Here is a 26,960-nt window from a genome sequence, read left to right as displayed (position 1 = left end):
TAACCCCGGGGGGCCTGCACGGTCTCCTCTTGCGGCCTCATCTCACTGCAGGGGAGTGAGGTTTGGGCGGGGGTGGGGGAGAACCTCTGGGAGGTAGTTGGATGCCGTTGACCCCGGGCTGTGTGTGTGTGCGAGTCTGTGCGGTAATGAACTCTAGTGAAAGGCCGAGGCGGAAGGAAGGGGTGGGGGGCAGTCCGGCTTCCCGATGCAACATAGTCTTCCTCCCTGGCCCTGGGAACAGCATCCCCGGGGTGTCCACTCACTCATTCGTGGATGCTCGATTACAAGCTCCTCTCCTTCCTGGGGCCTCCTCTGTGTTGAAACGGAGGCAGCTGGGGATGCTGCCCTCTGAAGAGAATTTGGCAGGTGGGAGAGGGGAAGGGTGGCAGGGCCTGGGGTCACAGGGGGCTTCCTGATTGGGTTCATTGGGCCTCACGGAGCCCACCTGCTCATCTTCCCCTGCGGAGGGCAGTGCCGGGGTCTCTGGGATGCAGTGCCTGGGAACGAGGGCTTGCCCCCTTCTCCCGCGGTTCTTCTGTTCGTGCATTGCCCTCTCAGCTGGCTGTAATGGTCCAGCTGTTGGGTTGGCCCCCGTGGACAATCACCTGTGGCATTACAGGAACATTCATGCCTGGGCCCCTCCCTGGGCTGGGACAGGGGCTCTCCAAGCACCCCCGTGTGTGTGTGTGTGTGTGTGTGTGTGTGTGTGTGAGAGAGAGAGAGAGAGAGAGAGAGGAGGTTCAAAGCAACCCTGCCCTGGATGGGGTTGATCCGCACGCTGGGGTGGCCACCGGGGTGGTCATGGCTCACCGCCTCTGCACCTCTGTCCTGGGTGGGCCATGGTCACTCCCTCCCAGAGAGGAGAGGTGAGAACCGAGACCCCGAGACTCTGCACACATACACCTCCCCTTCCTCTCCAGGGTGTCTATTTCCCTGGAAACAGCCCAGCGAGGTCTGTACTGCACATGCTGAGTGCCAAGGCCAGCCTTGGGCGTCCATAGCCGAGAGTGACCCGGAGAACCCCGCAGGCAGCCCGCCCGCAGCTGTGGGATTCCAGGGGCCCCCTTGGCCAGCTGTCAGGGTGGGCAGTCTCTCACAGTTGGTGTCTTGGGAATTTGGACGTGGATTGGTCCATCCAGGAGGCAAAAACTGTTGGGGTCTCAGCAGCCAGCCTAGGACTTGGACCCAGTCCCCTGCCCTGAAAGCAGGAGCCGGCCCTGTTCACAGGGCCCAGGGGCTGGCTCCAGCACTCACACACTAGGCACTCTGGGCTGGGCGAAGATGAGTCGTAACAGTTACCGTTTGGCTGAGCTGATACACCGGCCCTGAGAGCTGAGATGCGAATCATTAGCTAACATCTGCACTGAGCCCGACGAGGTAAATGTGATACACGTGGACTGCCCCTGAGATGGATGTATAAACCCCCCTGCGTGAGAGCTAATACACGGATTGCTGATCGACCACCAGCTTTCCCCTCTCCGCGGCGTTCTTCCTCTGAGGCGGCAGGAGTCCGCGGTGTTCGGGGGGCCGGGGCAGAGGCTTCTCTCCTGCCCACTCCCTCTCCTGTAGGGAGTGAGTCCGGTCACTCTGGGGCGTCACTCCGGGTGTGCAGCAGTGAACTGGCCAGGACCCCGACAAGAAACCACCAGAATGTATTTTTGTGCTGTTCTGGGGCCAGAGTACAAGACGGGGGGTGTGGGCAGGTGGGCTTTGTCCTGAGCTGGCAGATGCCCCTCCCCCATGTCTGGGCCCCCCAGCCTCGCCCTGGGCACTCTCCCTTTCCTTCTGAAGACACGTGTCCTATTGGGTCAGGGTCCCACGTGTGGCTACAGGCTTCCATGCTGCTCTCAGCGGGGTCAGGGCCTCGGCCGAGCCCCCTTGCAAGAGCAAAGTAGGCAGGCACAGAAGGGCCAGCGAGGCGGCCACCTGGGTGGTGGAAGCGGGGGACAAGAGACAGAGAGCGAGCAGCTGTCCCAGTCCGCCCGTTCAGAGTAAGGTGCAGCCTTGTAAACACCTGTCTGTGCAACCGGAAGCAGCAAACAGGCTTGGACGAGAAGGAGAACCAGTTCCCCAGCACCCCTCCCTCGGGGCCGAGCCCCCTGCGAAAAGACAGAAGGTCCTACTCCTTCAGGGAGCTGGCAGGGCCAGGGGGGTTCTCTCTACCCCTGCCCGCCTCCCCTTCCGGTCAGAGATGGGACAGGCCACACTCCAGCGTGGCAGACTGGAGTAGTCCTAGGCCACGGAGCTCAGGGGGCCGTGCCCAGGGCAAGCAGACCCGGCAGGAAACTGGGTCAGAACTAGGGCTGAACTCAGAAAGGCCCGTCTCAGGAGGGGCCGGAATCGAAAGCGAGGCTGACTTTCTCGGTGCAGAACATTGCACCCAATCTGCAGAGATCGTTCAGTGAGACGTGCGCTCTCTACCTGCATAGCTGTGTCAATATCTTTTCTAGCTATATCCTTTTCTGTTTGGGGGCCATGCCCAGAAATGCTCAGGGCTTACTCTTGGCTCTGAGATCAGGGATTAGTGCTCAGGGAGCCATATGGGATGCCGGGGATTGAACCCAGGTTGACCACTTGGTGCAGGGCAAGCGCCTTACCCACTGGACTATCTCTCCAGCCCCAAGAACCTATATCATTTCATCTGTCATGAGTGACATCCTAGCAAGGGGGTTGGTGCTCAGAGACAGCCAAGACGGCCTTTGGGAGCGTGGCTAAAGCGATGGCCCACTTGAAGCAGAGTCTCCCAGGACTGGCTGAGCTCAGAGAAGAGGCTGTTGGTGGCACGCAGAGAACTGGGCGATACGCCAGCTCACCATGTTCCTGGGGCGGCCCCCGGTGACACGCTCATGGTGCCACAGAGGGCTCGGGTGGGGCTGTGGGGGCTGCCACAGACCTGGCTCCCTGTAAGAACTGGGGGTGTCCCAGGAGACCCCGGGCTGGACGGTCACAGGCAAGGTGAGCCTCGCTACTGGAGGGGTCCAGCAAGGTGACAGTGGCCCCCGGGAGCACCGGCCGCCAGGGATTTCTGAAGTGACACAGAGATCACCCGGCTCCACGAGGCGAGACTGACACACCCGCCCCAACACTCCCCACGAACCCCCCTGAGGGAGCAAGAAGGTTCCTGGGAGCATAAGTCCAAAGCTTGCTCGTGCACCAGGAGGACTCGAACCCGGTCCTTGTGTGCAGCCCTGTTCATTGTCCAATCCGAAGCTCCCGAAGGGGGTCAGTTCACACGTGGAGGAGCTGGCACTACTATACCCCCTTATCTCCCCAAAGCATCGGTAGTTGTTTCCATGCATGGCTGGGTATTGGGGAAAGGACCCCCCAGAATCTGTGACTGCCCCCCCCCCGCCCCGGAGTATTGAGACCAGGTCTAAGTGGGCAGGGATCCCTGGGAACTGAATGCATAATTGAGACACCTCCCTGCCCCCGCTGGAGAGATGGGGAGGGGTGAGGAAAGTAAGGGACTTCTAGCCTAGGAGTGACTTCAGAGACCCCCCCGGTGTTCACTGCATCAGGCTGGGTTAGGAGCGGGGGTGACAGTGTGGAGGGCTAGGGCACCTACTTTGCATGTGGGAGCCCTGGGTTCTAGTCTTGCCACTGCATGGCCCCTGAGCACTGCCAGGAGCAATTCTTGAGTATAGAGGGGGGAGGAGTCCCGAGGACTAGCAAGGATGGCTCAAAAGTCCTTTTTTTTTTTTAAACTGAACTAGGAAGGCAGAATCACATCATTAAACATGTCTTCCCGAGTGCTGTCAGCCGGAGGGAGGGAGGGAGGGAGGGAGGAGAGGAGCTTTTATTTACCTCTTGTCCCTTCTCCCATAGCTCAAATTCAAATGGGAATCAAAGGACTTAATCTTTGGCTTTGGAGCTTCCGAAAGCCCATGCTTAGGAGAGCCTGAGGCTTCTCAAGGAGAATTCGCCATGCCCTGCCTCTTGGCTGACTGTGTTTGCTCTTAAAGCCGACGCGCGAGCATGTGATAAACTGTTGAATTATTCGGTCGGGCACCGTCTTCCCTTCGATTAGGCTTCCCTTCTTTGGTCTGAATTAGTGAAGTTTGACTAAATGTGGGCAGCCAGTGAATTGCAAATTGTATGCAAATGTGTATAAATTAGCGCCAGTTATTAGAATAATTTACACCAACGGCTCTATAATTAGGCAGCGAACTGGGAGAGAGGAGCAGTGGGCAAGGATGATGGAGGCTGGGCAGGACCTCGGCCGGCTCTAGGATAATGAGGTTCTGCGCTCCTCCCCCCAGGTCCCCGGCACAAGCACTCAGCCCCGCATGCTCTGCCGGGGCTGGCAAGGGTTCCTGGCTGCTGTTCTTCAGGACACCCGCCTAGCCTGCTTCGAGGGACCGAGCATGTGGAGTCTCTGATCTACCATCTCAGGGGGCCACGCTGCTCTCTTGGGGTCCTGGTCGAGAAGGTGGGGTTTGGGCGAGTTCAGATGAGGCGCTGCAGCTCTGGGCACCTCGGGCATTCTTGGGAGCACTAAAGGCCCGGGTGGAAGCCCAGATTGGTTGCTCCTTTCCCTGGCTCCAACAGGAAGACCCCCTCCTCCACCACCAGCCCCAAATCCCCCAATCCTCACTTTGTCCTTTGTCTCTGGTCATGGTTTGGATCTGCCTCTAGGGTCCAGAGCTGAGTCCTTTATGTCCTCCCTCTGTCCACTGCCCCACACCCCATGCCCAGGGCTGTGCTTGTGTGTGTGTGTGTGTGTGTGTCGGGGAGAGGGGGGCTCTGTCTTTCCTTTGGGCCTCAGTCAGAGCCATCGCTTCTTGTCCCCTTGTCTCATTTCTCCTTGGTCACCCCCAGGGAAGGCCTCTGGAGCGTGGCTGAGGGAGACACTTGGAGGAAGAGCACTGAGATTCTGAGTCCTCCAGACACATCCTCAGAGGAGGGGCCAGCCCCAGGGCAAGGCCACAGGATTTCAGAGCCGGGCCTGGCTCCTGCTCTGTGACCCTGTCAACCCCCTGAGCCTCCTCGGCCCCTTCACAGAACAACTGGAAGGATGAAATGGGTTTCCGGTGTAAGAGAAGCATGCTGGGATTTTACTGGGGTCCAGGCCCCCAGCAGAGACCCTCTGTGTCTTCATTCTCGGCCTGACATCTGCCCCTCATCCTTCAGCACACACACATTCACGTACACACTCTACATGTGCTCACATACAGGCATACACACATACACAGATACACACAGACTTATACACACAGACACACAAACATAGGCTTGTACCTTTGCATAGACACACACCCTCACTGTACAGATACACACATACACACATATGGACACACTCCCATCTACGCACATGCACATAGACACCCACAGACACACCTATTCATCTAGACACACACAGATACACAGACACACTCACACACAGGGACACACATCCACGATGTGAGGATACCCACATCGTCACATGACCGTGCACTCCCACGTATACACTCTCACCCACAGAGACACACTCACACACACACTCAGTGAAGGAGAACCACGGCTCCCTCAGTCTCTCTCGGTTCACTCGACTCTCTCTTCGCCATTGACTTTTCCTGCCCCTTCTGCTTGGCCACCATCTACTGATTAATCCATCCATCGAGCTGATGGGCGTTTATTGAGCATCTACTGTGTGCCAGTCACTCTGACAGGCACGGCCACACGACGTGAGCTGAACAAAGACGGTCGCTTTCGCCTTGACGCTTACATTTTCTGGACCATTTAACACTCAGCGTCAATATCACAGTCTTCCCTGACGCCCGTCCTCCTGCTCCACATTGAAGAGTCCCTCTTTGTACTCTGCCTGCATCTGAAGTTCTCTGAGCATCCTGCCTTTCACGGGGCGCCCCTCTCTCTTCCTGCCCCGCCCGCCCCTTCCCCGTTCCCTCGCCTTCCCCCCTTCCTCCGGCACCCATCTTCTTTGTCCTTCCTTGCAATTGATGAGGCCAATCCTTGAAATGAGAAGGTGACTACTTTCAAACAGATAAAAGAAATCCCTTCTTTCCCCAGCAGATAATTAATTTGTGTCGCTTGCTGATCGTGGAGCATAATTGAGGCCAAGGGCTTAAGAAGAAGGAATCAGACGTGGAGTGGCCCCCTGGGAGAGCCGCTCCTTCTCTCGACCTCCTCGTCCCTGGAGGGCGAGGAGAGATTGCCCTTCCCTGGCCTGCGCTGAGAGTCCCGAGACCACAGTTATGAGGGACCCAGGCCCACCTACCTCAGAGTGAGCTGAGAGCTGGCGCCTGGCACCCATGGCAAGCCACCCATCCAGGGATGGAGGGAGGCTGGGTGCTTGGGACCTCAGTCCCAGGCTGACCTGCACACCTGTTACTTGGCCCAGAGCTTGGTGTGGTGTGTGTGTGTGTGTGTATGTGTGTGTGTGTGTGTGTGTGTGTGTGTGTGTTGGGTCTCTTGAAGATCAGAACCTATAGGACAGGGTTGGGTCTCTGCCTAGTAGGATGGGTTGACTGCAGTGGAAACTTACTGCCTTTCCTGGATGGTCCATCTGGGAAAAACAGAAGCTTGATTGGCCTCCCCCGGTCTGTTAGGCCCTTCAAGAAATGCTGGGCTGGCGGGAGACCACCGTGGGGAGGCACTTGCTGTACTTGCTGCCAGTGTGGGTTTACTCCCTGGCACCCCACACGCTCTCCTGAGCTCTGCCAGGAGCGACCTCTGAGCACAGAGCCAGGCAGGAGTAAGCCCTGAGCACTGCTGGGTGTGACCCCAGCGCCCCCCAAAAACTTTATAGGGGCCACCCCACTGATTGTCCAGCCACCCAGGGCCTCCCACCTCCCCTCAGAGATAACGGGTGGTCCTAGGGGTAGTGGCTGTGCAGTGTTGGGGGGCAAACTCAGGTTCTCACACAAACTAGGCCTGTGTTCTCCCCCTCTGCCAACCTCCAAGGGCCCCCGGGAGCCAGGGTGTTGGCAGGGACCCTGGACATGTCCCGCCCCATCTCCCTGATCTGCTTTTGGTCCCAGCCTTGTGGAAGTGTTATGGGCGAAGCTAATGAGATCTTTGCTATGTGCACTGTAGTGACTGTATAGACAGAACACAGACCCGTGAGTCTGCAGGGGCTCACACATGTTCACACACCTCCCATCTTTCTCTTCCAGTGTGTGTGTGTGTGTATGCCTAGATCTGTACTTGTGTGTATATGTGTGTACCTATATATAATGTGTGTATGGAGGTGCATGTGGGTATGCCTACATGAGTCCACATGTCTGTGTGTTTTGTGTCCTAATGCATGTGTGTATTTAAATGTGCACATGTGTATGCTTGCGCATTTGTGTGTAGGAGCGTGTGTCTGTGCATGCACGTTTCAACTCCACTCTCTAAACATGTTTCCGCGCGACCATTCAATGGTGTTGACTGTCGTTTTCCGGTCTAGGCCCTGATTTCTCCTGCAGCCCATGGTTGTTGCCCTCTGACCAACCTCTCCACAAATTCCCACCCTGTTTCTGGCCTCCTCCTCCGTGCCCCACGTTTCCAAGGCCAAGACTCTAAAGGCCACTGACTTTAGATTCCACCGATGCGTGACTCCAGTTTTTGTCTTTGTTGACGCGCCTCGCTGCACTGAGCTCCTTGATGGAGCAAACTCTCCCACCTGTGCAAGCACTCCCTCCATGGCTGGTCTAAGCCACCCTGGCATTGGCTGGAGGGGTGGTGAGTGGGTTGGGAGCAGCGTACGAAGCCTGAGGTCTCGTATATGCAGGGCGCAGGAGGGGGCGGTTCTCTGTGCCCGTGCTGGTGTGGACAGGGGCTGGAGAGGTAGTTTGGGGTGGAGGCGCTTGTCTTGTACAGGGTCAACCTGGGTTCAATCCCTAGCATCGCATATGGTCCCCCAAACGGCACCAGAATTACTCCTGAGCGTAGACCCAAGAGTGACCCTGCGAACTCCAGGCGTGCCCTCCCCACTGAACACAAAAGGTCACATGGAAACCAGAAAAGTTTCCCAGGCCCCCCACTCCCACCCCCCACCCCCAGCCCGTCCCAGATAGCAGGGGCAGAACCAGGCTGGGTTCGGTGGCAATAGGAATATTTCGCTGCCAAGGCTGACCTTGAACCTCTAGACACCTCAGTGCTCTTTTCCAGGGAGGATTTGGGGGGGGAGGGGTATCTTGTAAGCGCTGCAGCATTACACGCCTCTCATCAGCCCCAATCCGAATTCCCCGTCACAGTGCTCTGCAGTCCGGTTCACACATTTAGCACTACAGCTTCCACTTTCTCACAGGCTCATTAATTTCCTGGGGGTGCACCTTGTTGCTGTCCCTTTTAGCCAGCGCTGGACGTTTGACACCTTTTCTTCCCCGGAAAAGTGTTGTGCAAACAATAAGCGCTCAATAAGAGTAGGTAGCTAATTGACAATTGATCTATTGTAGCGGGGAGGCGGAGGCTGATGGTGGCGGTTTCGTCCTCAACTGGGGTCCATCTGCACCGTGAAAGCCCTCGTGTGTGATGAGATGATCCTATTTATGCAAACCAAACATCCTAAAAAGACAGATAGTTAACACACGGACTAGTCGATTAGGGATTGCCCGTGGGATTCGTCCTCATCAACCAGCCTACTTATCTGCCTGTGATCGGGGCCCCGGATCTTTATCATTCAGCCAAGTGAAGCAACGTACCCGGTTCCCAGAGGAGTAAAACGGGATTTCAATTACATATCCATTTTTTTTTTATCACTTTGCCGAAATAACATGGGCTCCCCGGCTTTAAATTGCTGGAAACCAGTTTATGTTCAGGAGACAAATAGACACTAATTACGAGAGCAGAGTCCAGAGCAACGGGCACTGGCTGGGTGATGCCGCCCGCAAATCTGGAAGGAATAGAAGTGCCCTTCCTGTCCTGGTCCTCTCGGGACCCCCTCGCTTTGTGGTGTGGGGGTGAGGCAGACTGGGGAGGGGGCAAAAGAGCCATCTGGGAGAGAAGCTGGATGTCCTTCTTTTAGCCCTGGCACGCTGTTAACCTGAAGACCATGGCATCTGTTTCTTTGCTGTAATAATCTGTGCTGTCGTCCACACTCTTATTTAGAGGCACGCCCAGAGTCCCTCATCAGTACAGCCGCTCCCCAGGAGGACCAGGAGCCAGCAGAAGATGCCCTGGTGAGGACAGCCAGCGAGTACGTGACCTTGACCCTGTGACCTCCCATGTGGAACTGGTGTGCCCCCTTCAGGAAGGTAAGGACCCAAGGGTGCCAGGTGTAAGCTCTGAGCACTGTTGGGTGTGGCCCCTGCAAACAAGGAAATAGATCAGCACCAGAGATGTATTTAACCAGTTCTCCAGGGAGAAAGCGCTTTGTTTAGCGTTTGCCCATTTCCCTGACATAAGTGCTCCTGCCGTGGTGGCCCACTGGATGCCACAGACTGTAGAGTTGGGAGAGGCCTGGGCCAGGTCACATGACTGTGAAGTTGCGAAGAGACCTGGGGGCAGGTCACATGAGTGTAGAGTTGGGAGAGGCCTGGGGGCAGGTCACATGAGTGTAGAGTTGGGAGAGGTCTGGGGCAGGTCACGTGAGCAGGAGTCCCACGACCTCCAGCTGCAACCTCTCCTCATCACAGTGACCAGCGACGGTGGGCAACAGGGAGTCCCATCCCGTCTCTCACACGGTCCAAGGAGACACACGGGCCTCCAGATCTCGGAGTGAACGTGTGTTGGCAGGTAACAAGGCAAAACATTTCACGTCTCTCCCTCTCCGAGGGGGTAGGAGTAAAGAAAACAGTGCTTTCTGCGGGAGATAAAAATAAAAGACAGAGTGCGAGTCATTAATGTCAGCCTTTAATGAATATGTAATAACACTTATTAGTAAAATGTAATAATCGTATTCAGACCTTTGCGGAATGGGGGAGATGTGCCTCTGTGAAGGAGAAACCCAGAACTTTACTTCATGTGAGTCTGACTGTGAGGGGTGGGGGACTCCCCCCACACCTTGTCTGTTAGGCCCTCGTCTCCAGGTACCACCAGCTGTGCGTTACTGAGGACCCTCTGTGGAGGGCCCCGTCTAGTTCACAAATGACAGGCTCTGGGACGCGCAGACCATGCAGGCCTCGTGGGGCCAGTGTGTCTGTGCGTTTGCTCATCTCAGAGGCCTTGTCCTCGAACTGCTGCTGCCCATTCTGACCTTTAGGGCCTCTCTCTTTGACCTGTATCTGGGCTCTCCTCTTTTACCCAGCCTTGACCGTGGTCACTGATGCAACTATCCCAGGACTCGACCAACCTGCGGGGGTCTGGAAGGAAGAGAGGAGGCTTTAAAAAAAATTATTTTTTTTTCCTTGGGTCATACCTGACGATGCTCAGGGGTGACTCCTGGCTCTGCACTCAGGAATCACTCCCCGTGTTGCTCAAGGGACCATATGGGATGCTGGGGACTGAGCCCTGGTTGGCCCCGTGCAAGGCAGACGCCCCGAGGGAGGCTTTTTAACTCTCTCTCTGGAGCTCCTACCGTGCGCTTAGTAACTCCTTTCTTGAATTTCAATTGAATTTGAATGATGGGAAGGTAAGGTAGCTCCTGAACCTAGAGAGGCCTTGGAAAATGAGTCCAGAAGTTATATTCTAATGCAGAAGAACATAAGCCAGACAGAACAGCAGTAGATAGCACCATTCTTCATGCGCTTGGTGGGGCGGCCAAAGGTACTCCCAGCCGCGCCCTCATTTACCTGACATCCCATTTCTGCAAGGAAAGTATCCATCCACATGCACGTCCTCGAGTTTTGTCATTGAAGTGGCTTGACCTGGAGGGGTTTTCACCACCTCCTCAGCATCCCAGCACTGCTGGGAGTGGGTGGAATCTAGGACACTGGGAAATGTGGGGTGGCTAGACGAGATTTATATCTTGGGGGTTGCCAGGGAGTCAAGACTGGAGGCTGGAAAAGTTGAAGCAGAATTTGGGTCAGGTGAGCAAAGAAGAAAAGCAGCATAGGAGAAGAGCTAGAGGAAGGAAGACGAAGCAGAGAGAGAGGGAGAGAGGAAGAGAGAGAGTGAGAGGTGATTCTCGGACACAGAGGGGCAGGGATGGGCTCGGAAGAAGAGAGAGTGTGTGGCGGGGGAAGGTTTGGCTGTTTGTTCCAGGCAGTTGTGTTGGGAGACAATATCGAGTCGGATCCAAGCTCAGAGACGCAGCCCCGAGTCCGGGTTGAGTTTCGACCTTGTCCGAACCAGCCCTGAGAAACCGCCATAAGCTTTGAATGAGGAAAGGGGCGTGATGCCAACTGGGCTTAGATTATGCAAGGTGGTTGGAGTTCAGAGGCTTTGAGGGCACCACTTAGCGGATGGGGGGAGGTTCTGGCGTTCAGGTGACCTGCAGCAATGAAGACGGAAGAGAAGCAGCAGAGCTTAGAGGCGTTCAGGAGGAAGAATCAGCATAACAGAAGGGAGCACTGATCAGGGAGTCTCAGGTCAAAATAAAGGGGGTGAATGGGGAGCTAGTGAGCCTCCTCAGAGGACGGAGTCCCTGGCACTGTCACCTCGAGCCTCCAAGACCCGACCGGCCAGTGCGCCCTTCTCTCCCAGCCTCTGTCCCCCTTGGATCTTGAGTATTTTCTTCCCACACAGTCCCCCCACCCCCACTCTCTCCTCCCTGCTCTCTTTCTCGGGTCACTGATTCCCTTTCCCAGGTCACGTCTCCTTCAGGAACACCAGCTTTTCTGGAGGTAAGCGACCCACCCTCTCCAGCCCTCCCACTACCCAGGGCTCAGGCCCTCTCATCACTTGGAAAGAGGGCACCGGATGGGTTCTGGTTCACGGGCCAGTGGCCGTAGAGCAGTTACCGATGGCGTGGCTGGTGGCCACAGCTGTCCCAGCACTAGTCCCGTTGGCGGAGTAAAGCCCAGAGTCCCAGGACTGGTCTGGGAAAATGATAGCTGCAGAGGCATCCTGGCCTGGATCCCCTTGCCCCTTCCCTCCCCTCCCCTCCCCTCCTCTCGTGCCCTCCCTCCCTTCCACGTCAGTCAGCAGTGGGGCCCATGGACAGATTGCCCCTCTCTGAGCTGGGTCCCAGCCCACTTCCCGAGGCCACCACGATGATCTCCCATATACATAGCATCAGGCAGACCTCCTTGGCTCAAGTCACTTCCCGCTGTGCACCCACTGCGCACAGATTGGAGGTAACTTTACTCGGGAGAACCAATTAGCACAGGCCCAGGCTGGGTAATTACAGTTAGGTAAGAACCTTCTAGATATCCAGGGCAGATAAAGCACCAGGAAGCCGGTCCTCAGTAGGGACTTGGGGGCAAACCAGGATTATCACTCGCCCTTCCTCCTCCTCCCCATCTCTGCCCTTGGAACCCTGCCCCCACCGCTCCCCCCTTTAAAGGGGCTCCAGAGAGGGCCAAGGAGGGAGGGGAGCAGAGGAAAGTCAGCCAAGACCCCGGAGCGCACACCGACTCCGTCTGGCTGGTCGCGAGTGAGACTTTTCGCCAAAATGGTGGGATTGATGAGTAGGAGGGAGACGCAGGGTCGGGTGTGGACCCTCCCCGTCACCCTTAGACCCCCAGGATCCCTCCGCCATCATTCCTACCTCCCTTGCTCTGGCTCCCCTCCACTCCAGCAGAGGCTGCTGCCACAGGCCTTGTCTTTGTGCTGAACGTGTAAGGGCAAGGCTGACTCCATGACAGGCAGCAGACATCAGCAAAGTCAGCGAGGCCCCAGGTTCAGTTCCGGGAACGGGAACAGTCTCCGTTTCCCAGCAATGGAGCAATGCGTAACTAGCCAACTGAACCCTCCTGGAGAGTTCCTGGGCCCAGCAAGTGGGCTCAGTCAATCACTCTGCCCCAGAAATGGTCTCAACCCTAAAAGAATGAGCAGCGTATGTAACCATGAACTGTTACTGGAAACGATTGTTCGACCATTGCCTGACCACTGTTACCCTGGACACTTGCCAAGGCACCTCTGTCTGGTAACCAGGTAAGGTTTTTTCCTGAAACCATAAGGCACGAACTGCTTATGTCATCAAACCCTGTGTAAACTGCTTGCACTTGACGGCCGGGGACGCTATTGAGAGACCCCTCTGTGGGTGAGAGAGTTGACCCCAGAATGCTGGGATAAAACTCCTACTGCTTTTGCATTGTTGGGTTCATGTCTCTGTCCGTCTTGCCATGTGGGCACCCAGAATCCCGGGCTTACCAAAAGCTGCATGGCCACTTCCCACCTCCCCGTACCCAAGGGTGGTTCCCTGGAGGAGGGAGAGGGTTCAGTGCTGACCAACCTGGTCATATCCTTCCCGTGCTCAAGCCCCTTCTCGGTGTCTCTGCACTGGCATTCCCCAGGGAGGGGCCTTTGGGATGGATGCCTCCCCCTCCCCCACTCCAGCATGTCTACAAAACTGCCAGGGCAGACGCCACTGGGCTTCTGGGGCCCCGTCCCTACCCCGCCCCTCTTCATTGAGGTCTTCGGTGACCCGCACGTGTCTTGGGATGTCACGTTCTTGTTTTCAGTCGACAGACGCTAGAGTGGTCTTCGGGTGCCCCGTCCGTGCAGCTGAACGTGGAGCTGTCCCTGGGGCACCCAGACACTCCCCGGCGGCAGGGCTGTGTGGCTCCCGCCTCTCCCACCGGCCGGCCTGGGCCGGGCTGCCCGGGAGCGTCAGCCTTGGCTTCTTGCAGCCCACACCCCTCTCAGAGCCCCGGCCACGCTCGCCGCCAGCCTCCGAGCCGGACCCCCTGGCTGAGAAGAGCCTCGGTCCGCCATGACCTCCGTGCTGCTCCATCCTCCAGACCCGCCTCTTCTGCAGACTCCTTCTCCCTCTTCTTTCTTAGGCCTCCCTCCCCAGGGATGCCCCTGGGCCCCACACCGGACTTAGGGTCCTGGGGCCGAGTGCTCTCTCCACTCTGGAGGGGAGTTTCCGGTTTGGCCACTGGCTTTCCTGGCCGTGGAGAAAGTCCCAGGAAATATGTGTTAAGTGACGGTGTGTTCCTGGCTTTGGTGTGTCCCCAGGGGCTCGGGTTGTACTAAAGTCAGTCACAGTGGCTGCGTGAGGAATTGCTAATGCAGGGGGCTTGGGTCTCCCCACAGAGATGGACGATCATGGAGCTTTTGGCCACCCCACTAGCCGTGTGTGTGTGTGTGTGTGTGTGTGTGTGTGTGTGTGTGAAGACTTACACAAAAGCACAGCGGTGGCCAGGACCACTGATGTACAAGAGGAGAGGGGACGTTTTTCCCAGCCAAGGGCCTGTGGGAGATTTAGATTATTTGAAGCCAATGAAGGCAGACGGGCCTCGGGCAGCTGAGGTGCGTGCCTGTCTGTCCCCTCTTGCACCAGGGCCGGCCCCAGGTTGTCACTGCTCTGCATATCCCCCAGCCCTGAAGTGAGACAGAAACGTGGCCCCTGCATGGCCTGGATGAGGACAGTGAGACCAGGAGAAGTGGGAACACACAGATGCCCGCCCCCAGGGCCCCGCCACCTGTGACAGGACCAGGTTTGCTTTGTCTGCGTGTGAAAATGACCCCCACCCCACCCGTAGCGCAGATTTCCAAAAGGGACGCCCACCTCGGAGACCTTTTAAACAAGACGTCGTTTGTTCCTTGTCGTCACGGCGCCTGGACCTGAGCCTTCCCCGGGATCTCAGAGCCTCCTGCCGAAACCGGGCCCGTGAATCCGCTCACTCGGGTCTGGAAGCGCAGCTCTCTGATCATCTGGCTTGAGCCGGGGATAAAATCTAGACTGTCTAGAGCAGACGGGCGGCGCGTCTCCCGGTAATCCGAGCGTGAGTCGCCTTCTCGCCCTGGGCTTTGCACGGCCCCACAGGACATGGCGTCCTCCTGGCGAGGGCAAGCCGGGCAGTGGGGGGGGAGGGGGCTTCCATGGCGTCCACGTGCTGCAGCTCACATGCTCACGGGACAACCCAGAGGCTGGGGGATTGGCACCCACTGGGATACAAAGCAGTTTGCCCAGGGCTCCTGCCTGGCAGAGTTCGACCCCCACGATAGCCCCCTGCCCTGCTGTGCCCAACTCTGGCCCCAGGTATAAGTAGTACCACGAAGAGGCTCTTAGAAAACCTGGTTCTGTTTCTGGACTGAAGAGAAGGGGGCAGAGAGATAGTGCAGGGGTCAGGGTGCTTGGTATATCAACCACTTGGGTTTGATGCCGGTTACCAGCCCGAGCACTGCCAGGAGTGATCCCCTCACACAGAGCCAGGAATACGCCTTGAGCACTGCTGGGTGTATCCGAACCATTCCCCACAAAGGGTGGGGAGGGAGGGAGGAAAAGAGGATGAGAAAGGAGAGGAGGAAGGAGAAGGAGGAGGAGGAGAAAGGAGGAAGCAGAGGAGGGGGAAGAAAAGGAGGAAGAGGAGGAGAAGAGGAAGAAGACAATTATACATCCTGGGATTCAACTTTCCGGCCAGTGAGCACCTTCATGAGCCTTTAGGTCCAGAAACAAAAATTTTCATGCCCATCTTCTTTCAGCAGCCAAGACGCAGGGCTGGAGAGCTGGGGAAGTTTCCGGTGCTCTCTGCCCTTTGGGCCAAAGCACTGATACTTCAGAGGGTCTGTGAGTCTCGGGGAGTCATTTGTGGCAGCAGCTCTGCCTCGAAGTGATACTGCAGCATCTCCAAACGCCAGCCTGCATGCCCGGGGGCCGGAGGCTGCAGTAGGATTCCCTAGCGGGACCCAGGGCACCCCAGGCCGGGGCTGCAGGGCTCCCCAGCATGGAAGCTCAAAGGGGCCGCCTCTGTCTTCCCACCTGAAGAGCTTTCTGGCTGTAATAAAGGGGTTGGCATCAGCGGCGGAAGTTATTGCTGCCAGGGCGGGTTCTAAGAAGACACAGGGAGATGCTCCTTTCCTTCTGACCTTGGGTAAGGCGAGCACTGCTCAGGGGGCTCCTGGCCTGGGGCAGTTCTGGGCTGGCGTATTCAGAGAGCCCAGGCCTGCCCCCCATGCTCTCAGGGCACAGCCAAAGCTTCTCCGGGGGCTCGGCTGCTGGTACCTGCCCTGGTTGATTCATTCAGCACGAGTGGACATTAGTGCCCACTTAGACCTGGTCTCAATACACCTGCAGTTCTGGGGCGGGGGGTCACAGGCCCTGGGGTCCTCTCCCAATCCCCAGTCATCCATAGTAAGTAACTATCGATGCTTTGGGGGAGTTGAGGGGGGTCACAGTAGCGCCAGCTCCTCCATGCGTGAACTGACCCCACCTTTGGGAGTTTCGGATTAGACAATTCACAGGTCTGAAGATGAGGACTGGGTTCAAGTCCTCCTGGTGCACGCGCAAGCCTTGGCCCTGTGCCCCCAGGAACCTTCTTTCTCCCTCTGGGTGGCTTGTGGGGAGTGTTTTTGGGCGGGTGTGTGTCAGTCTCGCCCCGTGGAGCCGGGTGATCTCTGTGCCACTTCAGAAACCCCTGGTGGGGGCTGGAGCGATAGCACAGCGGGGAGGGTGTTTGCCTTGCACACGGCCAACCCAGGTTCGATTCCCAGCATTCTTTATGGTCCCCCGAGCACCGTCAGGAGTAATTCCTGAGTGCAGAGCCAGGAGTAACCCCTGTGCATCGCCGGGTGTGATGCAAAAAAAAAAAAAAAAAAAAAAGAAAAGAAAGAAAAGCAAGCCCTGGTGGCCGGTGCTCCCGGGGGCCACTGTCACCATGTTGGACCCCTCCAGTAGCGAGGCTCGCCTTGCCTGTGACCGTCCAGCCCGGGCTCTCCTGAGACACCCCCCCGGTTCTCTCGGGGAGCCAGGTCTGTGGCAGCCCCCACAGCCCCACCCGAGCCCTCTGTGGTGCCATGCGCATGTCACCTGGGCGGCCCCGGGAATGTGGTGAGTTAGAGAGATTCCCGCCTGGCTCCCTTCACCGGCCTTGACTCCAACAGACACTGGGTCCTGTTCATCTCGGCAGGAGACCTTCTCCCTCGGATGATCCTGGGGCAGAGGGTTTGGGGACTGAGGTAGATCCAGAGAGGTGAGCCAGCCCGGGGGCCAGAAGGGCCTAGCCAGGAGCCGACGGCGGCAAGACCAGGACAGCTGGGGGTGGGGGAGGGCGGGGTGCGAGGTCTGGATCCAGAAACAGGGGGGCGGGGAACCCAGGGGCGCCCCTGCCAGTTCCCTGGTCAGTGCGGAGAAGGGTGGGCACAAGAGCATCCCCCTGCAGCCCCTGCCTTCTCTGTCGCCTGCAGGACCCGCCCCCGGCCAGCAGCTGGGCACCAGGACAGCCTGGCAGGTGCCGGCGCCCAAGGCCTGCGCCTGAGGCCAGAGCAGGGTGGAGCGGATGAGGACGGACTGGCCCGAGGCTTCTCCAAGGGAGAAGGAGCACCAACAGCCAGAGCCTCCCCTTCTGAGGGGTCAAGAGACACGGGGCAGCAACCAGGACACCCGGGGCGGGGGGCGTGGCAGGGGCCCAGGGAGCAGACTGAGGTGTGGGAGCGGGGTGGACGGCGGGTCTGGGGGAGGTGATGTCATGCAGATCCGGGTCAGGGGGACTCTGGCCCCTCCACCCCTCTCAGCCTGGCGCCTGGCCGCAGCACGGGGAGAGGGAAACTCACTGGGAAATGTGAGGGGGTCTGCAGAGAAACTGCCCACATTCCTGCAGCACAGGGATCCTGGCCTGACCCCCAGACCTGGGCGACCTTGTCCTGTGGGACTGGGCGAAAGGGTGGGGCGGGGATGTGGGGTGCCTGGGTCCAGCTCGGCCATAGAGCAGGGGAACGCGCCCCCCAAGTGCGTGCCTTTCCCTCCCTCTCCCTCTCTCCCCTCCTTCTCTCTCTCCCTCTCCCTCCCTGTGTCTGTCCCTCTGTCTCTTCCTCTCCCTCTCCCTTTCTCTCTTTCTCTCCCCCTCTCTCCCCCTTCCTCCCTCTCTCTCTTTCTCTCTCTCTCTCTCCCTCTCCATAGCAACAGAGTCCTGCAGAATCGGGAAGAGCGTCTGGGTGTGGGGGTCCCAGCTCCCTCAGCGCATGGCTCAGGGAACGGAAAGCTGCTCTACCGGTTGCCAGAATATGCTCCAGACTCTCGTGGCATCTGCCCATGGGTCTGGAAACTGGCGGTTGGTCCGGCACCCCCTTGGCCCTCCTGCACGGTGGCTGGGGCAGGGGGTGCCCTGCAGGAAGCTGCTCTTGGGCTTTTGGAGGGTCCCCACCAGCTCCTGCAGACGCACACAGACATGAGAATCCTCTCCTCTCTTTATCTCTCTCACACACGTGCACAGATGTACACGCATGTACACGTGTACATGTACTTGCATGTACACACAGGCGGGCACACCCTCCTCAGGGCATCCCTTGTGGCTTCTCTGCCACTCTTCTTTGAAAGGCCAGAGAGAGAGAGAGACAGACAGACAGATGGACGAAGGGAGGAAGGGAGGGAAGGACAGAGAGTGGCTCTGGAGAGACTCTCCTACATGGAGGCAGCGAACATTCTGGGGGTGGGGGGCTCCAGGGCTCCATACCCCTCACCTGGAAGGTAACGGTCACTCTTCTTCCCCGAGCACTTTTCAGCCTGCAGATGCGCCCTTGAGCATTTCTCTCGCCGTGAGGTGCCTGCAGGTGAGGTCACAGGTCTGGGCGCGGTGGGTCCTGCTCTGGGGTGGTGGTTAGGGGCTGGCCCTGATGCCTCTCGGACACCTGTCAGGGCCTTTGCACGGCTGCCCTGGCTGTGAGCCCCCCCCCAGGCCACGCCCTGTTGGCGTGACCACCAAACCCCCAGCCTCGGACCCAGGCAGTGTGCACATGCATATGTGAGTGTGCACACCTGATTTTGGGGGGAGCAGCTCTGCCTGCTCCCCGGCGTGGATACGGGGTCCCAGCCCCAGCCCGTTGCCAAGGCGCCTCCTCTCAGCCAGACAGCTCAGCGCCAGAGTTCTCTGGTGTGAAAATTGTATTTTGTAGCAGTTTTCTCTCCGGGGACTCCTTTGACACCACTCTCAGGTTCATTCTGATCCTTCTTGTAGCCCCCCCCCCGTTGCTCCTGCCTCCCCCCAGCTCTGGGGCGCTCTTATCTGGCCGAACCTCCCTACTTCTCTCAGGCTCTTCCCCCATCCCGGAAACCCGCCCGACCTGCACGCACACCAGCCGCTGTCCCTCCCACCCTCTTCTGCCCTCGCTCCCCTTCTGTGCCCTGCCATCCCCTCACCCTCACAGCCACAGCAGCCGCCCCCCGAGGTGACCCCGAGGCTGCCAGCCCCTAAGGAGCAGGCTGGGGAGCTTTCCTCGCTTTGTCCAGAGGCTGGCATATTTTGCAGTTTTCTGAGTAATTTTCCAGCACATTCTCTCCTGGAGCAGCGCGTCTGTCTGTCTTCCGGCTCTTCCTTCACTCAGGGAATAGTTGTGTTTGTCACTCCGTCTCTGCCACGTGGAGCTAACCCCGCCATGTCTCCGGGCGTCCCCTGCCGGTCTCCCATGCCTGGCTGCTCCAGCCACTGGCTCCGGGCAGGTGCTCAGCTGGCAGAAGCATGAGGAGCCCTCAGCCTGTTGCTCTCCCTGGGCCTAGCAAATCTCTCGCTGTAGGAATCTGTCCCTAGGACAGCTGCAGGCGAGAGCAGGGCCCGTGCACCCAGTCCTTCACTGCAGCACTGCCTTTGTCAGCCAAGAACAAGGGACATGCAATGCCAGGGGGTGGGTGGGGCGAGTTGCAGAGCACTCTCTCTCTTGCTGCTAAACAAAGAGGGACTAGGGACCCCGCCCCACCCCACCCCAGCAGCCCCGTGCCCACACCTTGCCGGCAGAGAAACATCCCAGTGTCACATCTCCAAAAGAACGTGTCCCCCCAGTTCTTCCCAGGTATACTGGTTCGGGCTGAGGACTCAGGAGCCTTCTCAGAATGGGGCAGACAGATTTTTTTTTTTATGCCCCGTTGTGTCCGAAGGTCCGGGAAACCACAGCCTCACCGGACACAGAACCAGCCCAGCTCCACTGCTGACAAGTCAAATGTTTCCGGAGCTATGGCTCCCGCACTAAGCAGCCACATAGGCGGCCAAGTGACACTTCATGTTTTTCATAGGAGTATCCGCCCAGAAGGATCCCAGCGAGCCTGATGGGAAAGTCCTGTCGAAGCCCACCCAGCTCAGGGAGCCTAAACAGTAACAGAGAAGCTCACCTCCCACCAGCCATCACAGCAGGCCGCAGACAGTGACTTCAGACATCGTGAGCTGTCACAGTCATCACAAATGGACTCGTATGATCTGAGTTTTGATACTTCCATTTGCCTCTGTGTTGTGATAAGCAACATGAAGTGTATTTATTTGTGCCTGCAAGGGCGCAGGCTGGGGTGGTGGGTGAGACACTCGGGGCATGGGTGGAGGGACGGGCACACTGGTGGTGGGACATTTAAATGCCTGAAAACAATGTATCATGAACAACTTGGTAAATCACAGTTATAATAATTTTTTTTTTTTACAAAAGGAGCCCCCCCCCCAAGATGATGCAATGGTGTAGAAAATGCCTCCCATGGATATTATGCAGGGTCTTCAAGTATGGTAGACAGTTCTTTTCCTTCTGAAAGAAATTCTGAAAGGTCACAAGGAAGGGGCCAAAAATGAATATGCAAAAAGAAACTTCAGTTGTTGGGCTGGGTTCAGTAAACCCACTGTCTTTCCTGCCTTTATGGATATGGTGTTAGAATTATATCCATGAGAAACCATTATTAGTAGCAGCCCCCCAAATTTATAAAAATTAAAATTCACAAAAAATTTTACAGAAAATTTATAAAAAATAATAAAACATTAAAATTTCCCCTTTTTTTGCCACTGTGACCATCTTATGGGGGCCAAGGTCAGGCAGGGCATACCAGCCAGGAGTCTCTCCAACGGGGGGGAGGGTTGGGAGGAATAGATTTCCTTAGTGTATCCTGAAAGAGCCTCCAATTGTTGGGAAAGACGAGTAAGGAGAGGCTGCTAAAATCTCTGGTCTGAGAGGAATAGAGACGTTACTGGTGCCTGCTCGAGTAAATCGACGAACAATGGGATGACAGTGATACAGTGATACAGTGAGAGTGTCCATCAGCCTCCCAAAGCTTTGGGGAGCCCCCAATGCCCTGGGGTTGTGCCATGAGTATTCTCCAGGCCCAGATATGGCCAGCACTCCTGTGTCCTCAGCCTGGCCGCTGGAGGCAGTGCAGTCTCCACTGCGGGCTCTTCCTGCCCAGACCACTCAAGCCTGGTCTTTGGCGAGCTGCTTAGGGGGCTTCCCACATGCCCCCTAGTCCCTTTGATCCGTTGTCATTCTTTCCTGCACTTCTCCTGGCCTGTGATGGTATCTGCATATTAGCTGCTTACCTGGTGCCAGCCCAAACCCAGGCGGGGCGACCACCTAGCCCTGTCTGCTGTCTGGGGCAAGCCAGTCCGTCCTGCACCAGCCCGGGCGCTGGTCACTCTTGTGCCAGGTCCCAGTCACTCTCCAAGGCAAGTCAGGGTTTGCAGCCAGAGGGGGGCGAGGGCAGGGCCTGCCAGGAAGTGAGCTCTCACCAGTGGGAGAGGCCAGGACGGGCGCGCGGGCCCCTGGAGCGGGCGGGCGGTCCCGGAGATTGGCAGCCGCCACCACGCATGCATGGACTCCGAAGCAACGATCCTCGGGCTGGGGGCGTGGCTGTGTGATGGGACACACGCTTTGCATACAGCCAGGATTGCCGTGGGTGTGTGTGCGCGCGCGCGTGTGTGTGTGTGGGGGGGGGAGAGGGCAGACAGGGTGGTTCATCCAGGACAGGATGCTCGGCTGGCCCGTGAGTGGCTGCCCCCCACCCTTTGCCTTTATGGGTCTGCTGCTCTTCCTGTACCCCTTTCTGGGCGCCTCTGCACAGTTCCTCTCTCCAGCAGGAAGACCCTGCTTGGTTCCGAATCTCTCTCCCTGGCAAGGCAGTGCTTGGCTGTTTCTGCTGCCTGCCCAGGGCGGGTTCTGCCCGGAACACAGCCTGTATCAAAGCCCCTGTGTGGGCATCTTTGCTGTGGTGGGGGGGGTCTGAACGCCCCGGGGTGAAACCCACAAGCTTGGCTCTGGGCTCCACCGTGGGGTCTGAGGAGAGAGAGAGAGACTCGGCACCCCACCCTGCTTAGGCAGCACCCCGTGGCGCCTCGTCTGTCTTCTGAGGCTTTCAGGTCAGTGACCCGGAGCCCCAGGGGCTGGGGACACGAGGGGAAGAGTTGAGGTTCCTTCCTAAGTCCAGCCCCGGTGCCACTGGACTCAGAGCTTCCACGAGGACAGTGAAGATGAAGGGAGACCCAGGCTGGGGGGCCTTCTCGGAAGAGGAAGAGAAGCTGGGGCAGAGAGCGCGGTCAGGTGAGGGAAGAGCCCCCAGCAGGAGCCCATGTGGCCAGCACCTCCTCCCCGGGCCCCAGGGGAGAAGCGTCCATCTGTCCATCTGGCTGTGAAGCCGCCCTCCCGGCAGCCACAACCGCCACTCAGCATTCAGGCGCTTCTCTGGCCCTCAGCTGACGCCACAGGGACCCCCGCTGGCACCTCTGTCTGCGTGGGCATCCGGCACGGAGCCAACACGGGGCTGGAGAAGAGGCAGAGTAGGTGTGCGGTGAGGGGGGCAGGGCTATAGGGGTGTCTGAGCAGGAGGGAAGGAGCCGGGGGCTTCGAACAAGACCCTCCCATGTGAGGACCCTTCGAACGAGACCCTCCAACCCCGGAGTCGGGGGCCTGCTTCCCTTTCCTTAGACGTTGCTTTGCCCAGAAACAGAGACCCCGCCCCATTCTGGGGGGTTGGTGGGGGCTGGAGGGGGGGTGACCACCCTGTGATGAGGATCTGGGTTTCCCTGGTTCTGGAATGCCCAGGTTTTGTGTCCTCAGTTGCTGGACATACCTTTTAATTAGAAATGGGAGGTTTTTTTTTTTTTTTTTTTTTTTTTTTTTTTTTTTTTTTTTACTTTAGGTCACACCTTGCGATGCTCAGGGATTACTCCTGGTGGGGTCTAGGGACCACATGGGGGTGGGGTGGGGTTTGAACAAGGCTGGCCCCATGCAGGGCAAGAGCTCATCTTGCTGTGCACTGACCTAGAATATGATTTTTTTTCTTGGCAACTTCTTTGCTCCTTACCACCAGGCAGGGACATCGGGACCTTGCCTGATCTTTGTGATACAGGTGGGTAAACTGAGGCTCAGAAACTACCAGTACAAGGTCATACCTACTGAATGGAAGTGTCTAGACTCGCCTAGGGACCAGCTTCCTTCCTTAGCTCCTGCCTTTCACCCCACCCCCAGGGGCCTGGCTGTGGCCTGACCTAAGCCCTGCAGGGTCCTCCTGGCTGCGGGCTGAGCAATGGGCCAGCGGAGGGTGCCCGGATCCCCGGGGCCCAGCCCAGCCGGGAGAGGAGAAACCACAGGCCACAGCCGGGAACCCAGCCTGCCTCCGGAGAGTTTTTGCGTGTCAAACAGCCACTCAAGCAGACAGGGATGGCCCCAGCTGCAGGGGCCCGGCTCAGGCTCAGCAATTTCCAGGCAGGGATGAGGGGCCCCCTTGCTGCTCCAGGTGCCAAGGGCCAAAGGCCACACTGATGGGGGCCTGGAGAGCTCCCCCTGGAGGTGACAGGTGATACTGCGCCCCTGGCCTCTCTTCTGCCCTAACAAGTTAGCAGAGCCGGTTTTGGATGGCCCCGAGCTCTCTGATCCGGGCCGGACACAGCCCTGTCCCAGACTTTGACTCACCCCGGCAGGGGCGCAGTGAAAGGGCCCTGTACTGCGTGCAGCAAGACCTCCAACCTGAGTTCTCCCACATGGGGTCCCGACTGTGTTGGGGACCCTCCCTCCCTACCTTTCCCTGGTGTCAGCATCTTCCTTCCTCGGCAAACTCGAGGTGCTTTGCTGCTGTCTCTCTGCCCTGCCGGGGCTGCCAGGCTCTGACGGAGGCGTGGGCATCTGGGGGCTGCTGGGCCACGAGCCACATCCCGGGCTGGGACACAGTTCCACACAGAGCAGGACCTGGGGCGTGTCATGCCCCTTCCCAAGTCACCCCACGTCCTGCCATGGGCCACGAGGAGGGCCGAGCCTCCTTCAGCAGTGCCACATGGTGGGGGGGACGCCCATGGTGTGTTTGGAGCTCCAGGCCCCTCTGCCTTGGGGCACAGGGGGGTCGGCAGAAAGGATGTGCGTTTGGGAAGTGGACCATGGCGCCTCCAAGGGAGACACAAGGCCGAGGCCCCCTCTCCAGTCCTGGCTGCAGGCTCCCTGCTGGAGAGGCTCGTGTCTTTCTGCTGAGTCTGATACGCTGACTAGTGGCACTACCCAGGCCCCTGGGTAACCACCCCACCCTAGCCCCTGACCTTGGCCTGCCATGGGACATCTGTGCACGTTGGCTGTTAAGATGGGGTGTCCTGGGTTAGGGCCCTGGCCCTGGGAGACTGGCATCACTAAGGGGGACATTGGGGAACAGACACTCACAGAGGATGTGAAGATGCCACGGGTGGAGATAGATGTGTGTGCACACACATGCATGTACATTCTGTGTGCATGTGCATCCGTACATATGAATCGCAAATGTATACCTGTGCTGTGAAGCACATGCATGTGTATGTTAGTGTCAGTGTGCCCATGTACATGTATGTATGCACGTGAATACATGTGTATTTATGTGAACTTGTATGCATGTGTCTGCTGTATGCAAGTACACATGATTTATGCCTGTGTGTACATACATTTATGTGAATGTGTGTGCTGTATGAGTGTGTATTTATGAGCCTGTGTGTCTGTGTATATTTAGGCATGAACATAAGTGTGTCTATTGTATATGGAGGTGCACATGTGTGCACGCGTGTCTGAACATGCTACATACATGGAAACCTGCAGTCCACCAGTATTGCCAGGAGCTAGGCTGAGCCTGGGCTGACCCTCCTCATGGCTCTGCTCTGTGGCTCCTTCCTTGGAACTGTGAGGTGGTGTAAGAGCAGGGGCCACAGGGTCTGCCGGGGGAGCCTGCACCTGACCCCCCAGGGCTGTACCCACCTGTGTGCAGTGGTGAGACCCAGCGCTGCCCTTCAGGAGAGGGTTTCCAGCCCCTCAGTGCAGGTCTGGAGCCGGGGTCTCCTCTCCTCCCACAGTGCCTCACCCCTGTAGCTTCAGCCTATTTTGTCACATTTGGGGCGTTGGGTTTTGGGGTCACTCCTGGTGGTACTTAGGGGTTCCCCCAGGCTCTGTAGCACTCCCAGCCGTGCTGGGGACAGAACCAGGGACCCCCAGCACAGGGCAAACACCGTACCCCCTGCACGCTCCCTGGGGCCCTGTTTGAGCTTTCCTTTCTCCTTCCGTGCCCCCATCCCTGCGCTGAGCTGCTGTGGCTGCAGTCGGGGGCGGGTGGGGACTCACGAGACTGCAATGTGTCCCCTCTGATGGCTCGAGAGAGCACTGGGGAGTCACACCTGTGGGGTCACTCAGTGATGGGAGGTAGGGTCACACCTGCAAGGTAGACGCTCTACCATCAAGCTCTTGTGTGGGGGGGCGCCCACGTATGCCTCAGTTTACCCTCTGGGGGGGACGCCCATCAACCAGAGCCCTGGCTTCTGGAGAACAGTCTGCGGTTGGCTGAGGGTTGTCTCTGCAGCACCCACACCCCAGATCTGGGGTCCCCACCCTTCCCCCACCTCTCAGGCGGGCAGCGCACGATTGGGGCCTGAGGTCGTGGCACCCAGCCCTCTCCTGTCCCTCAGGCTGTCCTGCCCCAAACAGCGCCTGGTCTGTGCGTGCCGGGGCGCCGGCATGCTCCAGCACGCCTCGTCTGCAAGCCCAGTGCGGAAACTCGTCCTAAGGACCGGGAGGCAGTGGCGGTGGCGGAATCGGGTGACCGATGAGCAGGCCTGATTGCTGTGCCGAGCTGCTGAAAGGGGTCTTGACATTTTAAGTGCTCGTCAGAGTGAGGAATGACAGCAGCAGACAATGAGACACTTCCTCTTTGCCTTTCGCTGGCTATTAATAAGTGTTTCGCCTTCTCAGATGTGGGGGAGATTCGGGCCTCGGGGTGGGTGGTGGGCTTCGCCCCTCTGTTTCTGCACTTTGTCTCCAAGTCCCCCTTCCCCGGTCCCCCTGCCCGGTCCTTCTCCCCCGTCCGTGCTGCCCGTGGTTTGTGCTGGTGAGAGCTCAGGACAGCCGGACGCCCAACACGCTTGGCTCTTTGCTGGAATTCAGCGTCCCTGACCAGGACCCACTGGCCTCCAGCAGGGCCGGAGAGAGGTGGAAGGGGACAGTGGAGGGTAGAGCTGATAGGGAGGTGAGGTGAGATTTGGGGCAGTGCAGGGGACCCATGGGTGGGACATGACTAGAGTTGGCGTAAGCTGTGACAAACAGCCAGGCCTTGGGGACAGATGAGTCGAAAGAGAACCAGGAGATAGATTTTCCTCTCCCTCCTTCCCTCCAGCTTCCCTGACTCTGGGATCCCGGTTCACAGTAAGGAGGGCTGCTCTTCCTTGCGGGGGCGGCCAGTGGATTTCCCGGGGTCTTACCTGGTACCCAAGCCTCGCGGCTCTTTTTCATCTTCAGTCTGGGGGGACCAGCCATGTAGATGTGCTAGGAAGTGAGGCACTTCTGTGTCGGGCTCAGGACTGGCTGGAGCCAACCTGCACGAACCAGCCCAGACGGCCAGGGAGCCTGGTCTTGAATTTTATTTTATTTTTTTTTGGCGGGGGGGAACTTTCTTGACTTATTTTAATGCACCCCAGAGGGAACAGGTGAGGAGCAGTGAGAGACACGGGGTGAGCTGAGACGATGAGAGCTTTTCCCACTGGGAGCACAGCCCCTGCCTCTCCCAGCTGGAAGGAAGGAGCTGGCCTGGCAGGGTGGGGCGGGGGGGCATTTCTCCACTGCACCCTGCCCAGTCCTGGGTCTCTGGGAAAGCAGGGTTGGCGGGGGTTGGGGGGGAGGCGGAACCAAGCCAAAAGCTGAACAGCATCCTGTTCCCCAGGGCTCTGCCCAGGCTCAGCACACCCTTACCCCTTCCTCTCACCTCCCCGGTCAGCCCCCTCCAGCCAGCTGCCCTGGCCTCCTGCATCAAAGCCCTCAGAGCACTTTTTTCTGACTCAATTACATACACAATACGAGCTTTGCAAACAGAAAATGACACGCTGCCG

Source organism: Sorex araneus, chromosome 3, assembly GCF_027595985.1.
Source record: "Sorex araneus isolate mSorAra2 chromosome 3, mSorAra2.pri, whole genome shotgun sequence".
Taxonomy (NCBI): Eukaryota; Metazoa; Chordata; class Mammalia; order Eulipotyphla; family Soricidae; genus Sorex; species Sorex araneus.
The sequence above is the reverse complement of the archived record's forward strand: the minus strand, read 5'-3'. Positions refer to the sequence as shown.